General features: G+C 40.9%; 1 long non-coding RNA gene across 1 annotated transcript in view; it reads right to left on the reverse strand.

The window, feature by feature from the left end:
• Window positions 1–777: 777 nt before the first annotated feature.
• The window catches only part of LOC144323113 (uncharacterized), a 31,418-nt gene continuing 15,000 nt past the window's right edge, over window positions 778–17,195 (reverse strand). Inside the window, exons 2-3 of the long non-coding RNA XR_013388649.1 lie at window positions 1,716–1,792; window positions 778–907 (exon numbers count right to left, since the gene is read on the reverse strand). This is a non-coding gene — a long non-coding RNA (uncharacterized LOC144323113). The remainder of the gene's footprint in view (window positions 908–1,715; window positions 1,793–17,195) is intronic.

Genomic DNA, 17,195 nt, shown 5'->3' on the forward strand with positions numbered 1-17,195 from the left:
TCACTTCCTAAGTCCTCAAATGCTTTTATATGCTACAGGTGCTGTAAGGATCAAGCGCTTGGCATCTGAATGCGTTATTCTTCTACAGAGCACTTCATTCATTTGCTGACCAGAAGGGACATAAAATTCGTGGCCGAGACTCACCCATCAGTATCAGAATATAAAAAGGCCAGGGGTTTGGGCTTTAGAAGGTGCTAGCAAATACAACCTGTCCTCCGCCGTGCAGAGCTCCAGGTCAAGGGGAAAGGCAGACCCGGGCATCGGATCCAAAATGATGGCAGTCACCTGTCCTTTGTTCAGGATTTCGTGAATTCCATTAGCTAGATCGGCGGCTCTTTGAGATTCTGCGCCTCTCAAAACAGACTTTTGCTTAGCTTCATTTTTCTGGGTAATTGCATCGGTGGCATTGCATTTATTCTCCAAAAACATGCGGTGTCTGATTCTCATAATCCCAGCCCAGTAAACGCTTTGTACTTGTTATTTCAAACCCATTTTTCCACCAACCTGCCATTGCCAATGCTTTATTCATTAGAGGCTCATTAATTAAGAGGGTGCATTACCTCATCAGGTTTGTCTTTACCATGAATTGGTAAGATACGTCATTGTCACTGATAAACTGGCAAGTAGAGACTTACAAAACCCCTCCAGATCGCAGATCCATGCCCTGCCATTTGCCTTTAAAATTCTCCTCATCCCACGCATAAAGTGACAGCTTCAAAGGCAAGGCTAAACAATTTTGCCGAAATCCCCCCAGCGAACCAAACTCTGACAAGTGACTTGTTTGAAACATATTCATGCTTCTTTAATAAATGTTACATTAACTCTTTAGAGTTCAAGATTCTGGTTCAAATTTTCTGGAGGTATTTTTCACCGGTCTGATGGATGTGTGGGCGATTGATGCATAGGGCTGTGGAAAAAGAAACAGGGAAAAAAATAAAAAATAAATAAATAAATAAATAAAAAGAAACAGGGGACACAGAAACCAAGCTTGTTTTGGCTTTGACAACCCTATTTCTCAACCCTGCACACATTCATCCTTTGACTCCATGCTGTTCGGGGCCTCCCTGCCACTTCCCTTTGGTCCACACGCACTTGCATTTAATGAAACATGTGGTAGGCTCAGCAGGTGAGGCACTGTGCCCCAAAGACGAGCGTCCTGATGACACATGGTAGGATCCAGCCTCCCACTGTTGGACTGGACTCTCCCCTCTAACCCGAGCCAGCCAGGACCGGCCTCCCAGGAGTGACGTCCAGATCGTGGGAAATCTCCAGTGCTGCCCATTCTGCATAGTCCTTTGAGAAGTCTGTGACTGGGAAGACTTATATGTTGTCTTTTATGAGTAAACAAACAGAAGGGGACAGTCCCAGATCTGACAGGATGTCAGCAAAGGCCCTCAGTGGGAAGGATTTATAATGAGCTGGCAGGAAAACGCACCAGGCTGATAGTTTGAGTCTGGTCCTTAGATACACTTGTTTGCTCCCATCTGAAGCAGGTAGTTAGGCCTTTCTGCTCAGCTGACTCAGGAACATTGGCGTTGCCAGCAAGAGCAGAAGTTGCTTTAAGATAACTCCCTACCCATCTTTGGTTTGCTACCGAGCCTGAAGTGCTTGTGACTCTTATGCAGACAAAAAAAAAAAAAAAAGAAGGAGCTGAAGATGAGGAGAGCAATGGAGAAGATCCTGCCCCATTTTGGCCCAGGATGAAAAGTAGATACTTTCTGTGAGAAGTGGGAGCCATGTCTCATTCTCTAGCGGTACCACCCTGAGGTGGTGGGGTCTCTAGACCATCTTCCTTGGGAGGAAATGAAGTGCTTTAGTGAAGGAAATTAGTACTTTGATGAACAGCATGGACTCTGAAGCCAGTATGTCTCGGTTAAAGTCCCAACCCACCACTATGGAACTACTACTACTACTACGGGCCTCGTTTTTTGTGCCTTAGTTTTTTCATATAGAAGAAGGACTTTTCTTAACTATAAAAGAGCAATAATAAAAAACCCAATCTCATAGAATACATGTGAGGATTCAATGAATTAATTCATGAAAGTTACTTAAAACAACATGTGGCTCACTGTAAGCCCTCTGGAAATAGCGGCTACTATTATTTATGTTCAAAATTAATAGATAGCCCATGGACAAGTTTGGCATAAAATCAACAGACGCTCTTGCCTTCAAGGGCCAGCATGTGCTAGGGCAGGGAGGATACTGTGGCTACTATGTGGGCTGAAGACAAGACAGCCTTTGTCCCAGTTTCTGGGCCCCACATTAGCTTCTAGGATTCAAGAGACACAGGGTCCCCGACCTTACAGAATCCTGAGTTTGAATTTGCTAGTAATCCTGCAGGATGGGGAACATCGCTACATATGCAGTAATTTAGAGGAAAGAGAAAGAAATGTGACATGTTCTGCACTTTTGAGTTTTACTGCAAATTTCACCCTGATCCACTAATAGTGGGCCATCTTCCTATTCTCTCTTTATACAAAGCAAATTTAAGGTATCACTGAAGACATTTATTTGCAGAGTCAACCTAATTACAGAGAAATCTGACAATCCAGACTAATGCAATCTAGGAGAGAGGCGTCAGTGGGAGAGAGAAGGTTTTTTTTTCCTAGGAAGCAGAGGGACAAGTGGTATGAGATAGGGAACAAGGGTCGTTCACAGTCATGTTAACATGAGAGGACAATTTTTTCAACAAATGGCACTGAGAAAACTAGATATCCGCATGCAAAAGAATGAAGTTAGGCCTTTGTCTCATACCATATACAAAATATTAACCCCAAATGAGTTAAAGGTCTAAAGATCCAAAAGTATAAAACTCTTAGAAGAAGATAGGAGAAAAACGTCATGGCATTGGGTGTGACAATGATTTTAAAAGCACGAGCAACAAAAGCAAAATTCAACAAATAGAACTACATTAAACTTCAAATTTTCTGTGTATGGAAGGACACCATCAAGAGAGTGAAAAGAGGGATTCCCTGGGTGGCTCAGTGGTTTGGCACCAGCCTTCGGCTCAGGGCGTGACCCCGGGGTCTTGGGATCGAGTCCCACATCGGGCTCCCTGCAGGGAGCCTGCTTCTCCCTCTGCCTGTGTCTCTTCCTTTCTCTGTATCTCTCTGTGTCTCTCAGGAATAAATAAATAAAATCTTTAAAAAGAAAAAAGAGAGAGAGGGATCCCTGGGTGGCTCAGCGGTTTGGCGCCTGCCTTTGGCCCAGGGCGCGATCCTGGAGACCCGGGATCGAATCCCACGTCGGGCTCCCGGTGCATGGAGCCTGCTTCTCCCTCTGCCTGTGTCTCTGCCTCTCTCTCTCTCTCTCTGTGACTATCATAAATCAATAAAAAAAAATTTATAAAAAAAAAGAGAGAGAGAGAGAAAAGAGAGTAAAAAGATCACCTATGGACTCAGTGAAAATAGTTGCAAATCCTATGTCCAATCAGGGATTAATATCTAGAAAGAATTTCTACCACTCCACAACGAAATAGCAAATAACCTGATTAAAATTGAGCAAAAATTTGGATAGACATTTCCCCAAAGAAGACACACAAATGGCCAACAAGTATATGAAATGATGCTCAACATCATTAATCATTTCAACACAATACCACTTCACACCCGTCAGGATGGCTACTCTCCAAAACAAGAACATAAACAACCCGAAAATAAGAATGTTGGTGAAGATGTGGAGACTTTGGAACCCCCGTGCACTTTTGGTGGAAATTAAATTGGTACTGACGCTGTGCAAAGCAGCATGACTGTTCTGCAAAAAATTAAAAATAGCACAATGATATGATTCAGCAATCCCACGTCTGTATATATACGGAAAAGAATTGGAAGCAGGGTCTGAAAGAGATATTTGCATAGTTGTGTTCGTGGTAGCATTATTTGCGATATCCTTTGACAGATGATTGGATAAACAAAATGTGGTATCCACATAACATAGAATATTGGTCAGCCTTAAAAAGGCAGGAAATTTTGTCACGTGCTACCACAGGGATTAACTTTCTGGATGTTAGACTAAGTGAAATAAGTCAATCACATGAAAAAAATTGTTTGATTCCTCTTATATAAAGTACTTAGATTGGTAGTTACCAGGCGCTGAGGGAAAGAAGAAATGGGGAGTTGTTCAATGGGTATAGAGTTTCAGATTTGCAAGATGAGAAAGTTCTAGAGATGTGTTGCACAGCAATGTGAATATCCTTACTGCTACTAAACTATACACTTAAAAACAGTTAAGATGGTAAAAATAAAAAAACGGCATCAAGAAACAAAACAGGGGAGAGGCCAATTTTAAGTAGTCAAGCCACCTAAGTTTCTCTAGGAGAGCAAAGTCTCCAGCTGCAGTGATAAGGTCACAGAGGCAGACCCAACACCAGAGCCCAGACAATTGACTTTCTCTCTGGCTCCTTCTTGATGTCTACGGGGTTTGTGTGACTTGAGTGCAGAGCCTCATTCAGGAAGGTCTGCAGGTTGTGTTCTCCGGGAGCAGACTTGATGATTCTGAAGACCGTACAGGAAGTTTAGTAGGGATCAGACTAAATGTGGGATCTGGGGCCTGCTTTCATCTCCTAACTGGTCTTCCTAGCTGTACACTATCACGATGGACAAAGACTTGTGCCAGGAATTAAACGGCATATTAAATGAGATCTAGACGTATGGCTTTTCTCACGTGGACTGTCGGTTCCTCTGGCCCACAGTGGATGCTTGATAATTATTTGTTAACTGCTCAGTAGAGTCACATGGACAGTATGACTAAATTGAGAAATCACTAATGTTTGTTACTTGCTAAATTGAGGTAAATACCCTCTAACTAACTGGTTAGTGGATAATTAACAACTCATTAGTTTGCTTAGAGTGGTGAAACTGGCTCTGTATATATTGCCTGGGCCTTTCCTCCTCTTTCCCCTGAGATAGCCTCATTTCCTGATGATATGAATTCAAAGGAGACCATGTTTACTTTTACTTCAGGAGTTAAGTTTTGCTCAAGAATTAAAAGGGAGATTTCAGAGGTTTACTCAGACCATGACTGAAGCCATAAATTTAAAGGTATATAGCTTCATGGGCTACGGGTTTCATAATAGAAAGGGGTAGGTATTATATATAACTTCTCATTATTAATTAAAATAACAAAGTCCAATGTAGATGTTAGCAAATATCTTAAGTAAGTTATAATTTTCATCTCCCTAATAGCACTTCACATGCATAGGCATACTGCGGGCTTTGGCATTTGGAGTTATGAGTACTGATGTTTTTCTTTTACTTTCAAGGAAATGGAAAGAAGATATTTCTAGAACTACCAACATGTGACTATTTTTCATTCTTAAGGATAATCCAAAGAAAAATCCTCTTTATTGAATTACACAATGAAAATATTCTCAAAATTACCTCCATCACCTCTAAATAGTCTTTGGGGCATCCGATTATTGAGTTTAGGTAAGTTTATCGGGCTCTTGTACTTGATTTTAAATATTCCACCTCTATTTAGTTACGAAATCTAACAAAGCTAAGTGTGAATCCTGAAGGCACCGCAGGGAGCTATATGATCTGGGGAGGGTTATCTGACCGTCCCACTCTTCTAGAACATGGAGCTATTGATCACGTCATAAGGGTGTGTAGAGGATATAAGTTGCTTAGTATAATGCCTAGCACAGAGTAAGCTTTAGATTAATATTAATTATTATTAGTAACGGTAGCATCCTTATTATTACTAAAGAAAGGAATGGGACTACGTACTCCCTTTCAGTTTTAAAATGCTAGGAATTTATGTTCCAGACTAAATCGATTTAAGATTTGAGAAAATTCCAACAAGGTCACCTGTTGGGGAGAATTAGTCAACTCCAAGTATATTTAACTTAGAAAAATTCTCTATCATTGACTTTCAGAAAAGGAAGCTCTCCAGCCATTGTTCAAAACCAGTTTCAAAGAATACCACTCAATGCCACAACACAAACAAGTATCCCACTAAAAAGAAATAGGGTTGCCTTATTTAAAATTGTCCTTAAGCATATAGTCATGTTTTTAAAAATCAATCCTATTTCCAAAGTCATGCTTTTTTACTTTTGGGGTTTCAATTGGACCTCTTGACATTGGCATCATCTTGTATACCCTTTACTAACGTCTCTCTAGAACTCTTGACTTCCCTCCAGTACCCATAGGAGCCCAGCTGGGAAAATGAACACGGAACATTCTAGTGAAAGGGAATACACGAAGGGAAAACATACACACACTCACACACCAGTATGTGCGTGTCTGTGTGTGCAAGTGTACACACACGTGCATGCACACAGACAAATTTTTGGAAGCTGAAATCTCTCCCGAAAAGGCCTCTGATTTTTCTTGCACCACGATGAGACCAACCCCAGTCTAGGTTTCATGATGTCCATGTGCAATGCTACTGAGTTTACAACATGCTTTAAGTCTCTAACAAAAGTCTTGGCAACTTGCTTCCGGAGTTTCTCAAAGCCACAGCAGTTCTTTCTTGCTTTTAATGAAATTCCTTTCTATTTCTCCAGGTATGACTCCCCTTGGACCAGCAGGGCATATTTTCTCCTTGAGTTAGGACAGCTTATGACAAATAATGATGAGGAATCAATAGACAGGAGGGAAATATTGGGTGAGAGGCTGAATGAATCTCTGAGATAAATTATTGACCATAGGCATGGCCAGTTCTCCTTTCACTTATATGTTCGTATTCCATCTCACTAACAACCTGAAAGAAAATCAAATATTTTGTTTGGGGGCTTCACTAATATCAGCAACTTTTACTATCTTAATGGCATTTTTATTGATCTCAGCTTTAATGGGAGCTGTATATATTTGATGTTGGTCATTTAAAGTAGAGGTGAGTAATAGACTTCCCCACTGAGGATCATAAAGCAGCTCCTTGTCTGGCAAGCACGGGAAGCAAATAGAAGACAGCATTTAATCTACTGTTCTACTGCAGTTATCAGGGACTGAGATGAAAAAAAAAAATTAAAATGTAAAGGTTGGAGCTTCCCCACCCCTTTGTTTCCTCCTCCCTGTTCCCTACCCCCCTTCACCCCTCCCCGTGCTGACTCCTGGGCACACTGGTCATCAGCAGACTAACAACAAAAGGCCATTGGCGCAATGACCTTGGCTGTGGCATCACGCACTGGAGGAAAGAAATGAAGCCATTAGACTGAGGCAGGAGAACAGGTTATAAATCAAGCCATTTCCAATAAGCTGCCGTAATGGCCATCCATCATTGCCAGCACGGCACACAGCAGACCATGGAGACACTAGAGCTGCTAAAGCTGAGACATAAACAATAATAATCCGGGCTTGATGTTTCAGCCCTTCAGGAAATTTAGGGACATTTGCTTTTCTTTTGTTTGTCAGAGGTGATATTTAAAGCATAAGATGTAATAAATAGAGGATAGGTGACACATTGGTACAGTTTACAAGCATTGCATTCTGGGTGTGATTAAAGGAAGAATAAAAAGTTGAATTCTAAAAATAGCCACTGCTTCTGGAAGAAAAGAGCAGACTCCGAAACAAATAAACAAAACATCACAATCTTCGTGGGATAGTGGCTAGATGTTTTTAGAACAGGTTGATAGGTCATTGCTTTGAGAGTTATAGCAGTTTATGCTATTGGCATAAAACACAACAGTACTAGATCACGGTTTTGTCTGTATGAGGAAAAAAGAGAGCTGAACGGGAATCACGTTTGTATTTGGAACCAGGTTACAAGTGGTTAATTGGGATTAGGCATGCAGAAGTCGTGCTTTTTAATAATATCGGATTGCTCACTTCCAGGGACAATCCACTATGGCATATGACCTTATGGCAAATATTTCAAAACAATGTTGTCAACATTTTAAGTGCACTCAAGATTGTTTACTGTGGCTTTGGGGGGGAAAAATGCCAGGCAAAGAACTAGCTGTTCTAGTATGTCTGAGTTTTTCTGAAGGTCTTCAAAATGATTTCCTCAGGTTATTAGGATTTTATTTCAAAGCAGTGCCCATCAGATATCGCCATCCAGCATGTCTTTCCAGGTTTCTCATTTCTACTCCACAATGCTTTCCCATCTCTATTTTGATTTGATTACGCAAAATATCTAGTCCATATTTTTTATGTTATGTGATATTCTCCACTACAAATAATAATGCCTGTTTTCAAAAAATAAATTTCAGATCATTAAAAGCAGCTAAAGGGGTTGGATGGTCTTAAAATTCATAAGATGACCCTTACGGATTACGATGCTATTTCAAACTACTTGGTAATGTATTAGAGTGAACTTGTCTCATACCAAAAGCCAAGAGCAATTAAATTAAGCATAACTGGGAGACATGTTGTGACAACAACAGAATGTTCCAAAGAGCACTTCTTGGAAATATATGGAGGAACTGCAACTTTCCTATCAAATCGCTCACTGTACTTTTAAAGCTCCAAATGTATGCAAGTCTTACAGGGTGTTTTTGCAATAGCTATAACGCAAATACATGAATAAACCAAAATGAAGTCCAATCAAATAATGCGGTAATTGAAGTGAAAACACATGATGTATGGAAATTACAATGCATTTCAATAGAAATAAATCAGCTCCAGCCAGTTAAGAGGATTCAGTCTCATTTACTTTGTTTTCATCCTAAACTTACGAGCCATAAAAAAGGGAAAATGTTCACCTAGATTCGTACACTTTGGTGAGCCACTGGTATCAGAATAGAATGTTTTAATTATATTTTCAGAACTGAGTAGGGTAAGGTGATGTACTCTACAACAGATCAATGCAGGCAATCACCATTTTTCTTTCTGGTTGAAAAATAGGACTGCCAATTGCATGTTTGGGAACTGATTAAAATAGCTGAAGAAGCTGAAGATGCTTAATCAGATCCATTTAAACACGTAACATATCTTGATTCCAACTATGCCTGGGACATTTGTCCGGGATGAGTCCATCTTTCCTGACAATTTTTTTTTTAAACCGATTTTTCTTAGAAGAAAAGATGCCTTTTGACTTCCCTGCCATGAAGGTACAATCTGTCCAACTGTTAGAAAGGGGAACTGGAAATGACTTTTTTCCGTCTTGTTTTTGTGCCATCCTATCATATTTGCCCTCTCAGCTCAATGGGGAAGTCTAACTCGGTTTGTCCCAGACTTCTCAAGAAAGTTGGCATAAATTTTTAATGGTTTGTCTAAATATTCCTATAATTAAGCATCTGAGGATGTTTTAATACAAACGTAATAGATTTGTTTTCTCATGAGCTGCTATTTAAATAGTCATTTATAATAAATATTTATAAGTGTTTATAAATAAAATATTAATTGCCTGAAATGACATTTTAATGTGGTGCTAACCATCGGTGAAATGCTGCATAGCACAAGACTGCCTTACAAAACGCTTTGGAGGTTCTGATTCCTCATTGGTTCCACCAAAGTGGGCTACGGGGCAGGTGCGGCTGTGGGGGTGTTTCGAGGGCTACTCTTGGACAGAAGCAGAGATCCTCCAGATATTAGGGTTGCTAGAAGTGCCAAGCCATGAACAACTCAACGATCTCTCCCTCCCCCCTTTTTTTTTCCTGCATAGACACTCCACTAGAAATGGGAAGATCTAGGCTATTACTAATGTTTTGCATGATGGAAGATCCCATTGCCCCCTCTCAGACACTTGTTCCGAGGATTGCAGTCTCCCTTTTTCGCTGGCTCTCTGGATGTGAGACCTTTCATAAGTAAAAGCACAAAGGCTTGACTGATATCCAGGCTGCTTACAGCTTGTGCAACTAGGTGTCCTATGCCAAGGCCAGATTGGATTACAAAACGGTAGATAAGGAGACAGGAAGAAAGGACTGCAAATAGCCTCTACTAAGCTGTGTTCTGGATAAGAAAGAAAAAAAGGACTAATGATAGCCTGGTAGCCTGTTGAAATTTCTTTTTAGACTGAATATCTGTCTATTACCTATTCAGAAGCAAATGGAACCTCTACGGGCCTCAAAATCTCCATCTGTGAACTATGAAAATAAATGTATGCTACTTACATATTTTTTTAGGGACACTAATGATAGCAACAGTTTATTTTTATTTATTCATTAATTGATTCAATTCATAAACTTCCACCATCTGCTACAAAGATTCAATTAACTAATTGTTATATCCCAGTTTGCAAGTATAATATATTCTGGAAGTGCTAAAATGGTGGAGGCAGCAGGGTGCACGAGCAAGGTTGGATTTTTTTTTTTTCTTGGAAGAGTCTGTCTCACTTTGGCCTTGCACTTATCTCCAAGAAAATCTGAATTTTGTGTATCTTCTTTGAATCTTTGTTAAGTAAAAGGAAGTGTACCCAGTGGGCAATGACAGACTTTGATTATTGGCTTAGCTGTAATGTGTGCCATCTGCTGTCTTGAATGAATTTTCTAGTATCTTTGAGCCTCAATTTCTGCATTTAATAAACTGAAGAAGTGGGATTAGGTGCTGATACTGGTAAGAATATTAATGCCTTACAGTTATTTAATTGTTATTTAAAAACTTTCTGTGGTTACGATATCTAATTTGATTATTTTAATCTGGTTATTCTAAAAGCCATCTAAAAGGAATGGAATGAAGGCAGGTCTTATGAACCCCAATGTGACAAATGATGAGGCTGAGAAGCGTCAGGATGTTGCCGTGCATCGATACCACTAGTAGGGGACAGCCAAGGACTGAAATCTGAGCACTCGTCCTCTTTTTTTCTTTTTTTAACTTTTAAGTAATGTTGTTTTTCTAATTATAAAGCAGATTCCAAAGGCACGTTTTGTAAGTAGGTGGTTTCCAAAAGCTCCTTCACTCAAAACTTCTATATTTCTGTCATTCCTAACCGATTCGTTTGTCCTTTGACCACGTTTCGGTAGAGTCCTCTGAAAGGCTTTCTTGTTTCTGTGGGTCTTTGGGAGTTTTCTCTTTTCCCCTCTACCCAAGGCAGCATCCGTTGTCAAGGATGATGCAGTTCGGTTGAAAATACGAGCCCCTGAGAAAGACAACGCAGGAGAGGTAGAGCTGCACCGTGTTAATTTGACATCAGTGATGTTATAGTTGAGAATGCTGGCATTACGAGGACTTGAAAATGTTTTTGGCTGCTGCTAAACCTTATTATTTACAATTCATTTCTTGTGAGCCTCATCCCAGTATTCAACGTGCAATCTGCCAATTGCATTGTATCAAGTTTCATAAAAGAAGGCAGTAAACATAGAGATACCTGTTGCACAGTCCCCTGGAAACCAATCCTCTGTGTAGTGCTCTATGAAATTCTGTTTTGATTAGGTTGTTACATCTGGGACAGAACTGCAAATAGTGTTTGGCGGAGGAAAAATGTGGGCCTGTATAATGCTGAGATTAAAGTCTGTCCAATAATACACGCATGTCAGCCGGGACAGGTGCCGTATTTATAGCAGAAAGGCCACTGAGTAAAGATTCATCACGCAGGTTCCAGGGAGGTAGTGTCAATTACTTTGGGACCTTTTTGATAACACTGGATGGACCACTGAGAAAGCGCCATATTTAATCTATTTCCTGTTTAAGTGGACAAAGAACTAGTAAATACAACAGGAAATAATGCCATTTGGGCAGAAGGCAGAGAGGAGGAAAATGGGCAAAAAAAATGACTTCATGCTGCAGAACCTCTATTCTTCTAATTTTTATGGTGCTATGATGTAAGGGTCTAATTAATAGTGTGACTTCTGGGAGTATTTCATGCTCTGCCTTACGTAACTCTTTCAGATGGCAGATTATATGGTTTAAGCTGCCATGAAAAAGGAGAAGGTAAGAAGTAAGGGAGTGAAAGTAAAGGGTTCTTGAATTCATGGGTTAGAACAGGGACACATCCCTGGTTGTGGGTCAAGTTCTGATGTCGTATGTATCTGTGACCTTACAGCAGAAGGACTTCCCAATTAATTAGTTTCTTGGTCAAGCGCTGGGTGGTCTTGTGGGTACGAGAGAAAAAAGAATGAAAAGCCATGTGCAAAATAATCACATACTAAGAAGAGATTCACTAAATTTGGTACCCATATACCATGCATGAGGCTCTTTGTAACAGGTCGGATTATCTCTCGGATTTACAGATCTAATAAGCATAAGTGACAGATCCTGCATATGACCACAGGTGGGAACAGCTGGTGGGAACTTGCCAAGAGCAACACATTTAACCAGCTGCCAGCGAAGCTTGCCAAAGCAGGGTCACCATGGAGCAGCTGGTCTTGTGGATATAAAGCTAAAAATCTGTCACTAGTACTTCCCGATTGTCACCTGCTAACTAATGTTCCAGTAGGGTCCTAACTTAATAGGAGGGAGTGGGGCAAGAAAGTTCAGACATCATTCCTGGGCATTACAGTGTCCAGGAAGTGTCTTCGGCCACCAAGAGGACTGTTACTCTGACACTGGAGATACACCTGCGCGGTGACCACTCTCAGCATCAATCTGATTTTCTTAGCTGTTGTCTCATTTACGTGGATGTAACCATCCATTTACTAGAGAAACTCCATAAGTCGTGCTCTTATCAAACAAGAGAATTCTGGAGACCTCCAAAGTGATGACTTGCCTTTGTGGACCATAATTTTGGCTTTTTGAAAAGAGTTGGATTTCCCAGGTTTAAATAATTAGCTTAAACTTGAACGTAATATGGCATAAGATCTGGGGCACCTGCGTGGCTCAGTCGGTTAAGTGTCTGCCTTCAGTTTAGATCATGATCTCAGGGTCCTAGGATCAAACCCTATGTCATGCTCTCTGCTCAATGGGGAGTCTGTTTCTCCCTTTCTCTCCCCCACCAATTGTGCTCTCTCTCACTCATTCCCTCTCTTGAATAAATAAATAAATAAAATATATATATTTCATGAGAGACACACACACACACACACACAGAAGCAGAGACACAGGCAGAGGGAGAAGCAGGCTCCATGCAGGGAGCCCGATGCAGGACTCGATCCCGGGTCTCCAGGATCACGCCCTGGGCTGAAGGTGGTGCTAAACTGTTGAGCCACTGGTGCTACCCAATAAAATATATATATTTTTTAAAAATATAGCATAAGATCCGAGTTTGTTGCAGGAAAACAGAAAATTATGTAGCACACACAATATATGTCTCATATCTCATCCTCCTTATCACTTCCTCCTGCTTCTGGCTTTCTCTCCTACAATTTTATACTATAGTTATCCCAGCGCATTTGACCTAACTGATGACTAAAACAGAACACAGAATTTGTGCAGTATAATTAACAAGATATTTTGCTTTCTATTAATAACCTATAGACATCACGAAGCACATCATATAATGAACTTCGTGTTCATTCTTGTTTATTTTTAAGATGGAGCTTCCCTTTACTTCACAAGAATTCACTCAAACCATTCTAATCTGAACTGTTTTATAAGCAGCTGCTTTGATAGAATATAACACAAGAACAAAGGACTGATAAGCTCTCTATGCCAACTGTATTTAAAATACAATCCTGGTTTGATTCCCAGCATGAACACATCTTGGATGCCGTGAAGCCGTTGCATCAGAAGATTTTACAATACCGACCTAGCAAGAATACTAATAAATTGCTGTACTTATTTTTAGGTTGTACAACTCTATCTGTTTTGCATGTTCTATTCTCTTTGCTTGGATTACAGAATGTATTTTCTGTACCAAAGATCAGATATCCAAGAAAACTTCCTTCTCTGCCGTTCCTCCATACATCAGGCCAGAGTCACCCAGGATTCCTCCAACACTGCAGCAGATGCTAATAGCTGTCCCTTACTATACATGCTTCCCTCTCTCTTTTCCTTAATAAAATCCTCTGAGTTTTAGCTGGCCGTGGTGGTCCAGCTGGAAACTACATTTCCCAGGCTTCCTTGAAATTTGGTGTTACTAAGTTCAGCAAATGGGATGTGAGTGGAAGTCATATGCACAACCTCTCGGTCGTGTTATGTAAAGAGGAAATTGCTTATGTTCCACTTCTGCTCTTTTCCTATGGCCTGGAACATAGCTCTCGTGTTGGTGATGGCTGGCAAATGGCAAACAAAGAAAAAAGGAATCTGAAACTCTGCTGACCTCATGGAGCGGAGCCGTCAAATGGCTCCAGACTGCCCGCCTACATCTGAACAGAGAAATAAATACACTGCTATCTTGTTCGAATCACTCTATATATCAGTCCCTTTTATTACAATGGCTTAGCTTTATACCCTGACTAATATAGACCTTCCTCTCTCCGGGCTCCATATCTTTGTTTCTACCATTTTCTCTTCCTGGAATGTCTTAACTACCTGATGACCATCTACTTACATTTGTAGACACAGAACATACGATTTTCCCACTGACTTCCCTATGTGAGCACAAAAGTTTTCACAGCTTCATCTGTTGCTTATAAAGCTCACATTACAGTGGATCATGTCTTTCCCGTTGGGCTGTTGAGTTTCTCAAGACGAACGGCGGTGTCCTTCTGCACCAGAACCTGGCCCTCAACAAATATTGGCCGAAAGAATAACTACCATAACAAGAAGGGGGAGGAGAAGGAGGACGACGAGGAGGAGGACGACGAGAAGGAGGAGGAGGAGTTGTTCCTGTAGTCGCTTTTTAAGATGTAGATTTCCATGTAGATGTTATATGCTGCTTTCAAATAACTTTAGAAGTCAACATGTTTATCACTTCTGTCAACATGTATATACCACATATATACAAAGAAAATGAAATCGATGTGTTGAAGAAGTACCTACATTCCCAAATTCATTGCAGCATTATTCACAATAGCCAAGATACGGAAACAACCTAAGTATCTGTCGGCAGATGAATAAATAAATTGTGGGGTGTGTGTGTGTGTGTGTGTGTGTGTGTGTAATGGAATATTATCCAGCCTTAAAAAAGAAGGAAATCCTGTAATTTTCAACAATATGGATGAAACTGGAAGACATTATGCTAAGTGAGATGAGCTACACAAATAAAGACACATACTGTATGATGTCACTTATACAACCTTAAAAATCATTGAATTCATAGAAGCAGAGAGCTAATAATGCACAGCATTGTAATTATAGTTAATAATGCTGTATTGTGTACTTGAAATTTGTTCAGAGAGTAGATCTTAACTGTTCTTACTAAAAGAATGGTGACTAGGAGGTGATAAGTTAATTACTCTGATTGTGGTAATCATGTCGTTATGCATGTAAAGCAACGATCACATTGCACACCTTAAATACACGTAATTCTAATTTGTCAATTACACCGCAGTAAAGCTGGGGCAAAGTCAATGCACCAACCATCTAGAATACTTCAGGAAAGTTCTATAACTTTTAACACTAATTTGTAAAATGACACAGTTGGTTTACATTAGGGACTACAGACTGGAAGCTGAGGATGAATTTTTGCGTTTTATTTGTTTGCTTTTGGGTCCTCAATCTGTCTCTCAGTAGAGGCTAGCGGTGTGTGCATATGTATTCACTTGAAAGTCACTTCCATGTATTCCAGGTTACTTGTCATAGCTTTATGATCCTCTCTTGTATACTGAAGACTATCATGTAGGCCCTGCTTGAGAGCCTTCTGGCTTCTCTAGTCAGGCTACACCTGCTGAGATGGCAGTAGACTTGGGATCTCAGAGAAAGTGAAGATGAAGGGATAGCCCTGAAGCAGAGTCCTTTGAATAGATCACGATCATATGTAAGCTCACAGTGGCCATATGGATGGACAGATTCTGGCTATAAGGTGTTGAGAAATGGAAGTTCTTGCCTATGGCCCGTTGATATGCTCATTTCTGTAGCATTTCTCCTCCGCATGATAAGCAGTACGGAGGTGAATACTGCTGTACGGAATTTAAAAGTTTCAGGGCCAGAATGGGACATGGGCTATAGTGAGGAGGTCAAGGTTGAAGAGATTGAAAGATGGAAGAACTTGTCAATAAAGCAGAGTTGTGGCAGTGAAAGAAATGGAACAACAAATTCCAAGCACAAGATGAACCATGAATGTCCCTTCTCCCTTAAATGCGAGTGTGACTGTAGCAGGGAACATGTTCATGTTGTGGCAATGGTGTCAAACAAGTGCTAGCTGGTGATAAGCAGTGATGGTTATGGCTTCCAGGATGATTCATGTCCTGGAAGCCAATATTGAAGGTGACTAGTGACATTGGGGGCATACGAAGATCCCAAAGAACATTTTGAGACCTGAATGAACTGCGCGCTCAGCTCGGGTAATTTACCAAGGAGTCCGCGCTTCTCCTGCTGGGACAGAGACTCACTTTGGTACAGGCCGTGTCTCCTAGGGGTTCTGGAACCGAGTCAGACACTGCAGATAACAGACATCTGTCTGCTGCTGATTCAAGTTTGGCTTAGTTAGCCTCAGCTATTGTGTGTTGCTGTCAAAGTTTTTGGCACAGACGTCTGAGATGGGGCAGCCTGTGTCCGGGCTTCTTCCTCTGCTTCTGCTGCTTCAATTACAGATAACGTAAGAGTGGAGAGAATGGGAGCGATGGCATATCAAGTGCACGCTCACCTCACCTCTTATAGTCTTAGCCTCCAAAACTGGATCAGCTCCTCCCGCCTGTAGGGTGAGGCTTGTCCTCTCAAGTGAGTTGGCTTCGGTGAAGAGGGACTTTTCTCCCAGTTTTTGTCAGTTCAACCTTCACTAACTATTTGTAAGTGATAAATAAATAACGCCAGTGATTTCTGATAGAACCCAGATCTTGGGGAAGTCTATAGAACCCAGTTGTCCCTGTCAAAATCCTCTAGTGAGAGTAATGCTGGAGACCTCAAATATGTAAGACTGAGTCGGAGGAGGTTTGGTTTAGGTGCCCCAGCCAGGGCTTCACACCGCACCTACCCGGGAAGATGGGTAACTGGTGCAGAGAAGCAGCAGGCCCAGTGAACTCTACGTATCCATGGATAAATACAATCACACTGAGGGATTTCCATTTCACATTGCTGGGTTCCTGGAGACTCTATAGCTATACAAGTCCTCAAAAAGCCCTCCTTCCTGGTTTTACACTCATCTCTTTGTTCAAACCTATTCAGTCCAGGACTTTCTGAATGGTGAATGAAGGAAAACCCTGAGCCGTTGAGTATATTAGGGCACAAAATAGGATGGGTGCTTCAGATTAGCGGTCCTCTTTGATTCTCGATTATTAACCAAAGGAAAGCAGAGAACTTCATGGCCCAAACAATTATTTCTCATTGCTCAAGACATGTCTAGAATATAGGCTTCCATCTGACTTCCTTTAAAAAAAAATTAGCTGTATTTAGCCTGACTGT

The sequence above is a fragment of the Canis aureus genome, chromosome 11 (genome assembly GCF_053574225.1).
Source record: "Canis aureus isolate CA01 chromosome 11, VMU_Caureus_v.1.0, whole genome shotgun sequence".
Lineage (NCBI taxonomy): Eukaryota > Metazoa > Chordata > Mammalia > Carnivora > Canidae > Canis > Canis aureus.